Here is a 10,027-nt window from a genome sequence, read left to right as displayed (position 1 = left end):
CCACACACACACACACACCCCCACACCATTCACATGGCAGCAGGGAGCCCTCTGAGGAGGTGCTTTAAGAGGGTATGTGAGGGGAGTGTGGAGCAGGAAAACTTCCTGGCAGTGGGAAGGAGGCAGAAGCAGGGGCAGGCAGGTGACTGGCAGTTGGGGGTAGCAGTAGCCAGGACTGCGTAACCTTGTGCTGGACAGTCTCCACTGCAGCCTTTTTCCTCCTGTCCCCTTCCTCGCCAGCAGAGACAGGCCACCCCAGCCCACCCCAGAGGCAGCTGTGTCTCAGGGCTCTGCAAACTGCACCCATTAAGCCCCTTCTCCTTTGGGGAATGATTCAGGACAATTTCCCAAAGAAAGGAAGAAAATTTGCTGCAGGTCAAACAGGTGTGAAAATATCCCAAATCTGAGATTGTTAAATTAATATTGGAGAATTAAAGAGAAAATGGGGCAAAATCTGAAAAGGAGACTAGAGAAAGTGTCAATAATTTCTCCAGCAGCACCGACCCCTCATGGAGCCCTTGCTGCTTTTACAGCTGAGAGGAAACTTCCTCTCTCTGATGTCTGGCCATGGTGGAAGTGGTGAGCCAGTGAAGCTGACTTGAGGCTGATGCAACTAAGCAAAGCAGAACCAGCTGCCCAGGGTACGGGGTTGGAAGTCAGAATAGGGGGGTGGGCCTGGGTTCCCCTACATCAGTGGTTCTCAACCAGGGGTACATGTACCCCGAGGGTACGCAGAGAACTTCCATCAACGCATCTAGTTAATTGCCTCATTTTACCACAGGCTGCAGAAAAAGCACCAGCAAAGTCTGTACGAACTGACATCCCCGCACAGAGAGTGACTCCTACACATGGCTCTGTGCCCCAGGCACTGACAGGGGAGCGCAGGGCTCACACCCCTGGGGTGTATGGATAATTCTCAGGTACAAGGAGACGGTTGCCAGCCACGCGCAGTCCCCGGGCGTGGGGACAGGCAGCTGTTTCCAGATCGGACACTCGGGGCCCACAAGTGACCTGCTGCCCGACACCAGCTCCTGGACTTGCCCCTTGGGCAGGAGACCCCCCCCAGCCCCATCCCCACTCTAGCCCCTAACCTCCCCTCCCCGAGCTGGGGGGAGAACCCAGGAGTCCTGGCTCCCAGCCCTGCTCACCCCCGTATTTCCATAGGGCTCCATCCATCGCCCCCCCCCCGAGCGGGGCAGCCCCGCGGGGCACATCGGGGAGGCACAGACGAGGCCAGGGGAGGAGCAGGCGCCCGGCAGCCCCCACCACAATGGGGGTCGCCGCGCTGCGGGGGGCGGGGACAGGCCGAGACCCCGCGACACGAGAGTTCGCGTCAGGAGCCGCAGCTTGGGGAGGGCGGGGCCGGGGATCTCTGGGGGGCGGGGCGGGAGGTGTCCGATTGACCCAGGGACCCGCCCTCTCCTACACTCGAGAGACTGGGAAGCAAGTTCTCCCTCTCACATGCGGCCTCTATTGGAGGAGGGGCCGTAGCTCGTCAGATCGCCGCGCCCCTCCCCGCTCCCTGATTGGCGGAGAAAGCGCGGGACAGAGACTCGGCGTGTGGGGTGTGGGCCTGGTTCCCTCGCCCTGAGGCTTCGCTGCCCCCGCCCCCCCGCCACGGGGAGCCGGGGGGGGCACCAGTGGGACCCGCCCCGGCGCTGCTGGGGGGACGCGGGCTCGGGGGCAGCCGGCGGGCGGGGCCGGGCGGCGCTGAGGCAGGATGGGGAGTGGCGGCTCCGCACGGGGGGGCCAGGGGCTCAGACACCCAGTTCCAGGCCCAGCCCCTGCCCCGGGAGCAGCCCTGGGCCCGTGGAAGCCGGGTGGGGGGGGCACAGGGCAGAGGCAGCAGGGAGTGAAAGGGCTTCACCCCCCCCCGCTGGGCCTGGGGGGGCAACGGGGGGGGCTGAGCTGCCTGGGAGCAGCCCCACAAGCGGCAGCCTGGGGCCGCGGGGCCTTCAACCTCCCCCAACCTGCCCCCCCGGTGTCCACCCCCCATTTGCTGTGACTCTCCTGCCAGCACTGCCCCCTCCTCTCCCTCTGTAGGGCCCCTACAGCACCTTCAAGCCCCCACAACCTGCCCCCCCAGTGTCCCATCATCTGTTGTGACCCTCTCGCCAGCCCCACCCCCATCTGTGGGGATCCCTCAGCCCCCAGCATCCCCTCCCCCATCGTGTACACTCTGCCTGGCCTTTCCCTTCGCTCCGACCTCCTCCTCCCCCCTGTCATCAGCACCCCGACACTGACCTCCTCTCGCCCCATTCCCCACATCCTCCCTCCCGTCCTCAGCAACCCGCCCCCCCTTCCTCCTCCTCTCCCATCCCTGTTCTCAGCGCCCCACCCCTAATTGCCTCCAACCCATTTCTCATTGCTGGGCCCCACTTTCCCATACTCCCACTCCCCCAGATCATCCCCAGGGTGTGAGGTTCCTCATCTTCAAGCTCTGCTACACCCAAACCTGCCAGGTTCCCCTTTTCAACCACTGTGGGGTTGTCCAACCCGCCGACACCCATCCACTCTGGGCTCTCTAAATCCCACATTCCCACAATGCTCCTTGGTAACCCCTCCCTCTTCTATCTCTAATCCCCCTATTCCCTTCCCTTAGGTCCTCCTGGACACCTCAGCCCACAGTCAGGCCCCCACATACATCCCAGTCATTCACATGCTGAGCTAGTTCTTCAGGGATCCCCACAGCCCAGCAAACTTCTCCATCCATGAGCCTCATGGACCTGTGGCCGGGAAGGTGAGGAAGCTTCTACTTTGGCTGGGCTGGCTGTGGGTGTTAATGTTTTCCTGTCTTGTGTGTGCTGTGCTCACAAAGGCTTTTTGCTCCCTCGGGGTGGGGTGTGGTTTTGGCCGAAGATGAGGTGTTTTGGTAGCCCTGTGGATGCTGTGTGGTGTCTGGAATGGAGTGTGTGTGTTCCCATCATGCCCCTTCCCCTCTGCCTGCGGAGCTGAGGACAGACAGGCCTGAGGAGCAGAGTAGGAGCTCTGGGAAGGAGAAGAGCAATATGAAGATGGAGTGTAAGATGAGGCCAGGTAACTTCTGTGGAGGGAGACATACTGGACAGGGCCTAGGATTGAGGAGACAAGCAGGTGTGAGCCCTGGGCTCAGATTTCTGATTGTAGCCGTGATGGCAGAATGGGAGGAGGGTTGAAGCCGAAGCCCTGGGGTGCGGGAGTAGCGAGAAGAGGAGCCTCACCACCATTGCTTTTTCTTTTCCTCTTGTGTTGTGTTTCATACCAAGGGAAAAGAAGTCGCAGGAACGGAGTCCAGCCCTGAGGTGAGATGGAAAGTGATCGAGAGCAGTGACAGCGTGAATCCTGTTGATGTCAGGCAAGAGCTGCCTAACTGGGACAAGAGTAACCATCTCTGTTGGTGAGATGTGTATCTGGTTTGGGAAGGGCTCTGGTCACAGCTCTCCTGGCTCCAGGCAGGGACTTCTTGTTACCTGGGTGTTGGTTTCCGGACTAGCTTTGGCTTCAGGGGAGATGATGTTGCCATTTGCGAGAGCTGATCATCTCTCTAGCCAGGAGTGGTGTGTGCTCCCTAGCAGAAAGTTGGATCCATGAGGGTGACTCCCTGTTGTGAATTTCTTTCGTCCTCCTAGGTCTCTATCTCTGTGTTGGCCAACTTTCACTCAAACTCTCTCTCTTTCCTTTCATGGACACCTGTCATGTTCAGTTGCCTGCATTCTCTTCCTCTGCTCCCCCTCCCCTAGTCTCCTATGGGCTCAGCTGGGTCTATCTGCCCATGGGCAGGGTCTCTGCCATACTGGGAAGGATGTGTCCTGCCTGCTAGGATTGAGGGTTGCTCCTCCCACCTCCTATCTTCGGGAAGACCTCATTGCTGTAACTGGGTCACAGTGTGAGTGGCCGTTCATGTCTTTGGGGCTGTGAGGTCTGAGACTGAGAGGGGTGGGCTCATGGTCATGGCTTTGGGCAGAGGAGAAGTGGGGCTGGGATTAGAGATGCCCCTTTCACCCGCTAGCTCCATTATGCATCACCCAAAAGCCTCACTCAGGGTCCACTATGCTTCCTTGTGCTGGGCACTGCAGGGTCAATCAGAGGGACAGCAGGATGCATGAGGAAATAGATGAGTGTGTGAGGCAGATGGGTGAAGGGGTATGTGTGGCATACGTTGGGGATGGATGGGGGGTTGAGGGTTGGACGGACAGCGGGACAGATGGAGAGCTGCAGGGACGGATGGTGATGTCACAGGCTGGACTTATGATGGGATCAGCTCATGGCCGCTGGCTCTGTCATGTCCTTCCCCCATCTGCCCGTCTGACTCTGGCCCTGTCTCTCACAGGCAGCACTCAGCGGAGTCTGGCCCTGTTGTTACACTGGTGCCTACATCCAGCGCACACCAGTACGTAATGTGCTCCTGGAGAGCTCAGGCAGGGAGAAGCGTGTGGCTCACGGCTGCTGAACCAGCTACTCCAAAGAGTGCCGCAGATCTCCTCCTCCTTGGGCAGCAACACCCTGACCGGGGGTTTCCCTGTCCCTCCTCGCTGCCAAAGCAGCCTGCTCAGCGCAGAAACCGAGGTCACCTGTCTCCACCCAGCCTCTAGCTGGAGCTGCTCCAGCCCCGAATTGCTGGTATCCAGCCTGGCTGGAGTTGGTGTGATGTCCTAGCGGAGTCTGTTCTTTCTCCCCGGTAGATTATGATTTTCCCCACTGCAGTTAGTTGCTCTTTCTCCGCTTCCCCATAGCCCCTCCCCAGTGATAGTGACCTCTGCTGGCCAGGCACGGGAGTGTCCTGTAGGTGCCTTCTTGTAGGAGCAGTGACTCCTGGTGGCGAGGGGCAGCAATGCCTGGCATGTATCCCCCCTAGCATTGCTGCAGCGACCCCTGGTGGCAACTGAGGTCAGTTGTCTGTGTGACCCCACTACTGCCATTGTGCCTGTTAGCGCTGGTGCGTAGGTGAGGCAGGGCCTTGTATGTATATCAGCCATTGGGGCAGGGCCCTCTGCGTATCCCACTCTCATCTTGTTGACACGTCTTCCCCAGGTGGGGCAGTCCCCTGTGTGTATTTACTCCCCCCAACCCCTGCATTGGGCCTGTGACCACTAATAGCCAGAGGAGTCAGTGCCCAAGGTGTATTCTTCACCTCCCCCAAGGTGGCAGGGTGCCTGGGTGGCTGTGTCAAGCAGTGCCCTGGGTGTCTTCCAACCCCTTTGTGGCAGTGAGCCCTGCTTCTGGTGTGTAGCACTCCCCCACTAGGGATGTGCACTGTAGGCCAAGTATGGCAGTGCCCTTTGTGTAGCCCCCTCCCTCCCCCGCCCCCAGGGTGACCAGATAGAAAGTGTGAAGAATCGGGACAGGGTGGAGGATAATAGGCACCTACATAAGAAAAAGTCCCGAATATCGGGACTGTCCCTATAAAATCGGGACATCTGGTCACCCTATCCGCTCTACCCGTGTGCCAGGTATGGCAGGCACTGATCCCTGGCATCCCTGTGGGGCAATACCCTCTGTATATCCCCCAATTGGGGCAGTGACCCCTGCTGGTCAGATGGGCCAGTGCCCTTTGTGTGCGTGTCCCCCATTTAGGTAGTGACCCCGATGGCTAAGTGAGGCAGTGGCTTTTGATTTCCTCTTCTCTCCCCAGCCCCCCCTCTCTCTAGGGTAGGGCCCCCAGTTGGGGCACTACCCGATGTGTATCTCTACTAATTGGAGCAGTGACCTCCCTGTGGTGCCCTGGTGTGGCAGTGCCCTATTGGTATCTCCCTCCCCCTCTCCCCACGCCATTGTGGTAGTGGACACGTCAGGCAGTGGCCTATCATCTCCCCTGCACCAGCGCCATTGCAGCAGTGCCACCTGGTGGCCATGTGCGGCAGAGCCCTGCCTGTATCCCCCTTAACCTTTGCTGCAGTGACCCCAGGTGCCCAGTTTGAGTAGTAGCCTGTGTGTACCTCACCTCTTGGGGCAATAACATGTGGTGCCAGCTAAGACTGTGCACAGTCTGTGACGTCTGGTGGCCACGTAGGGCAGTGGCCTGTATGTACCATCTCCTCTGGAGCGGTGACCACTGGTGTCTTGGTGCTAAGATGCAGCCGCCTCTGGGTTACGTGGTGGGGCTGTTGACAGGACAGTGGGGACTGCTGCCCCATTCCAGGAAGTAGGGGAAAGTCTGGTGTTCGGGGCAGAGTGTTCCACCTTCTGTTGAACTGTGATGCTCTGAGCACCTTTCCCTTCCATGAAGAAGACTTTGTGTGACTCCAAAGCTGGTCCAGTAACAGGTATCACCTCACCTGCCTTGTCTCTCTGGTATTCTGGCCAGTGTCCAACTTCCCCTTCACTCTTGGTCTTCAAACTTCCTCCAAGCCTCCCCACCCAGTCCCTTTAGATGCCAAACCTCCCCTGGAGCCCAACCCTGGGGAGGGCACCCCATCTGAAAACCCTACGGCACCATGGGGGTGGTAGTGTCCATTGCCTCCATCTTCCACCAGCCAGGATGGGCCCCACAGCACAATGGGAGTGGTTGTGTCTCCTGGTTCCTTTTCCTGACAGCTGCTGCCAGGCCCGGCCCAAACTTCCCATTTCCGGTGCGAGTCTGGAAGCAGGTGCTGCCGGGAAGGGTGGTGCTGGTGTCAGGAGAAAGCAGGAGGAGTAAGTGGGTCTGTGCTACTGCGGGGAGGTGCTGCCCTTGCTGTGAAAGGGCCCCGCTATTAGAGGAGATGTCATCTCCCTGCCCTGCCACGCTCTGCACCAGCCCCTGCTTGTCACAGGAGCAGGGCTGGCTCCAGGCACCAGTGTAGCAAGCAGGTGCTTGGAGCAGCCAATTCAAAGGGGCGGCCCGTCTGGTATCGGGTCAGCATGTCTGGTCTTTGGCGGAAATTCGGTGGCGGGTCCCCCATTTCCTGTCTTAGTCTTTGAGCTGCTGCCAAATGTCTACCAAAGAGGAAGGGAGGGAGGACTCGCCGCCGAACTGCCGCAGAAGAAGCAGTGTGGATGAGCTGCCGTCAAAGAGACACAGCTTTTTTTTTCTTTTATATTTACTTTCTCCACACCGGTCATGGTTTTATAGACCTCCGTCGTATCCCCCTTTAGTCGTCTCTTTTCCAAGATGAAAAGTCCCAATCTTATGAATCTCTTCTTAGACAGAAGCTGGTCCATATCCCCTTATCATCTTTGTTGTCCTTTTCTGAATCTTTCCCATTCCAATAGATCTTTTTTGAGATTGGGGCGACGGCATCAGCACACAGTATTCAAGATGTGGACGTACCATGGATTGATATTGAAGCGATATGATAGTTTCTGTCTTCTTACCTATCCCTTTCGTAATGATTCCCAACACTCCGCTGCACATTGAGTGGATGTTTTCAAAGAACTATCCACAACGACTCCCAGATCTCTTTCTCACGTGGTAACAGCTAATTTAGACCCCATCGTTTTATAGGGATAGTTGGGATTCTGTTTTCCAACGTGCATTACTTTGCACTTAACAGCGCCGATGTTCATCTGCCATTTGGTTGTCCCGTCACCCAGTTGTGTCAGATCTCTTTGTGGCTCTTCGCAGTCTGCCTGGGACACAACTATCTTGAGCAATTTTGTATCATCTGCAAATTTTGCCACCTCACCATTTACCCCTTTCCCCAGATCATTTGTGAATAAGTTGAACAGTACTGCTCCCAGTACAGACACCTGGGGATAAGAGAGGGAAGATCCTCTTCTGACACTGGCAGACCAGGTGCCAGCTCACGCCAAGGCCCCCAGGCCTTACTGAAAAGTGACAAACGCATGGCTGGAAACTAGTCTTGCTCACCTGTTTGTTAGTGTTGTTAAAACAGGCATTAGATTCATAAAAATGTGTTTAGAGTTTATGACTAGCTCGTCAGTTGCTGCATGCATTCTTCTCACCTATAATAGCCGTAGCCTGTGTTGTAAGGTGATATATAAGCGTTGGCACTAAAGCTGTAAACCCCCTTGCTGCCACTCCGCCACCAGTCAGGAGAGAAGCATTACCAAGTGTGAAACACTAGTTTACCAGAAGAAGCGTCATCTCCTTTCCAACAAGAGAAGGCCCTGACTGAGACATCAGACAGGCCACTGTGGATCATCAATGGACAAAAGACCTGGTTGATTGCTCCCCCTCACACACCCACGAGGAGGCAGAGACCTGCACAAACACTTGCCCCCATCAGTTTGAGCTCTGGGGGAATAGAATAAAAATCTCTGTCAGGAAGAAACTGTTGTCCCCACCCCCGATGCTGCTTGGACTTCAGGGAGATGGCACGCCTTCTAAGCATAAGCAAGGGATCCCGGCTGTTTGGCTAGGGTTAGCCCTAAAGGACATACAGAGTTTGAGTGTTACAGCAGCTTCTACTACACCTGGGTTGCAAGCTAGAGTCGGGGTGCCCAAGGGGGCTGTCTGTGACTCCATGTTAAGGCTGTTCTAGTGCCTGAGGAGATCACACTTGATGCTTGGTGGGTGAGATCAAAGTGTGTGTGGAATACACAACCGTGAGGAACCTCACTGGCTGCCAGCCCCAGGCGCCGGGGGCTCCTGCTCTCTGGGGCTCTGGCTGCACTAGAAAAGTAAGTTTCAAGCTTGCCTGGTTCAGAAAACTGGAAGGGAAAGATAGAGAACCCACATTACATTTTTTAAACAAAGAATTCTCATGATTTATAAGTCACTGTTGTGATTTTGGGGATTTTCCAATAGTGAGGGTGGCAATAATGAGAAGTTAAGGATTATTATTTAGCATTTAGATTACAGTCAGTTTGGGGGGAAAAAAATCAGGCTTGGGGCCCTTGTGTGCCGGATGCAGCACGACACCTAGTGCCTTGTCTCGATCTTACGAACCAAGATACATAGAACGTAGGTCGGGTACGGAGAAGTCTGTGTAACTCATGCAGTTGTTGATGTACACGTAATCTCAAATATTACCAAGCCCCCACCCCAAGAAAAACAAAAACAAAAAAACAACCATCTCCCCAACAGACCCAGAGTCCAGAAAGCGTTTGTCCCTCATACTGTTGAAAAGACTCGCAGCAGAAAGAAGGAGTCCAGCCTCTTAAATAGTTCTCTAGCAAAACAAAGAAGAACCTCTCACATCTGCAGACTCACAAAACACTTCCAAGAAAGTGTAACTATATTGTGTTTATCATAAAGAAACAAAAACACTAAAGATACCACATTTTTCTGCTATTTCAAAAAAAAATCTGCTTAAAAAAAAGATCATCACGGTTTAACTTTTTTCTGTTTTTCTAACCAGAAAGGTTTCTCCTAAAGAAAATACACTGTTCCTGGAGACACTGCAATACCAGATCCATGCATGGAGTAAACAAAGCAAACTCCTGTTCTCACTAATTCTTTTCTTTTAAAAATCAAGCTAATACACTGTGCTCACCTCAAAGACGTATCACAGATTATACTGAGAAGAACAGCCACTATGCTTTGATCTTAGTTCCAGGGAGCCAAGAAACAATACTGACATTCTGCCACGCACGCACACCCCTGCGCCCACCCATTTCTACCTCACCAGGACGAGCTCCCAGACATGCAACAAACACCATAACTAGGGAACTCTACGGGAGACTGACTCACTTCCCCGAAATGACTCCAGTGGAAGAATTCAAAGCAAGAACCCTTAACACACAATTCTGTTCAAAGACAGACAAGTCTTGCAGATGCCTTCCTCTCCCTGGTTTCCCCTCTAGACTCCTAATTTCCATAAACCCACCCACTGACCTGTGACTACCAATATCTCACTGTTAACTCTTACAAGAAACCAGGGCAAAGAAAACCTATGCAAGCGCTATTCCGCAGCCCCAGTGCTCTTTTCTGCTCCTTCCCACGCAACTATCTCAAACATACAGTCAATTGCATCAAAGCAGTTCCTCGCTATTTGGGGCATTGGTGCCCCTTAGTCCCTCTGAGGTGATCGGCTGGTTCCTTCTGGCCTTAAACCCTAAGAATCTGACTCAAATGGCCACAAACTTTCTCCTCTTCTGCTCCTATGAACTATCCCTCATCTGGGCAAAACATTTAAAAACACTGGTGTTTTCCCAACAGGAAAGG

General features: G+C 55.0%; 1 non-coding gene across 1 annotated transcript; it reads right to left on the bottom strand.

Moving 5' to 3' along the window:
* Positions 1-9,236: 9,236 nt before the first annotated feature.
* LOC127042640 (U2 spliceosomal RNA) lies at positions 9,237-9,435 on the bottom strand. The gene has a single exon (XR_007772000.1). It is a non-coding gene; the product is annotated as a U2 spliceosomal RNA (small nuclear RNA).
* Positions 9,436-10,027: the final 592 nt, after the last annotated feature.

This window comes from Gopherus flavomarginatus, unplaced genomic scaffold (genome assembly GCF_025201925.1).
Source record: "Gopherus flavomarginatus isolate rGopFla2 unplaced genomic scaffold, rGopFla2.mat.asm mat_scaffold_83_arrow_ctg1, whole genome shotgun sequence".
Classification (NCBI taxonomy): domain Eukaryota; kingdom Metazoa; phylum Chordata; order Testudines; family Testudinidae; genus Gopherus; species Gopherus flavomarginatus.
Note: the sequence above shows the minus strand (reverse complement) of the source record. Positions and strands in the feature narration are given on the sequence as shown.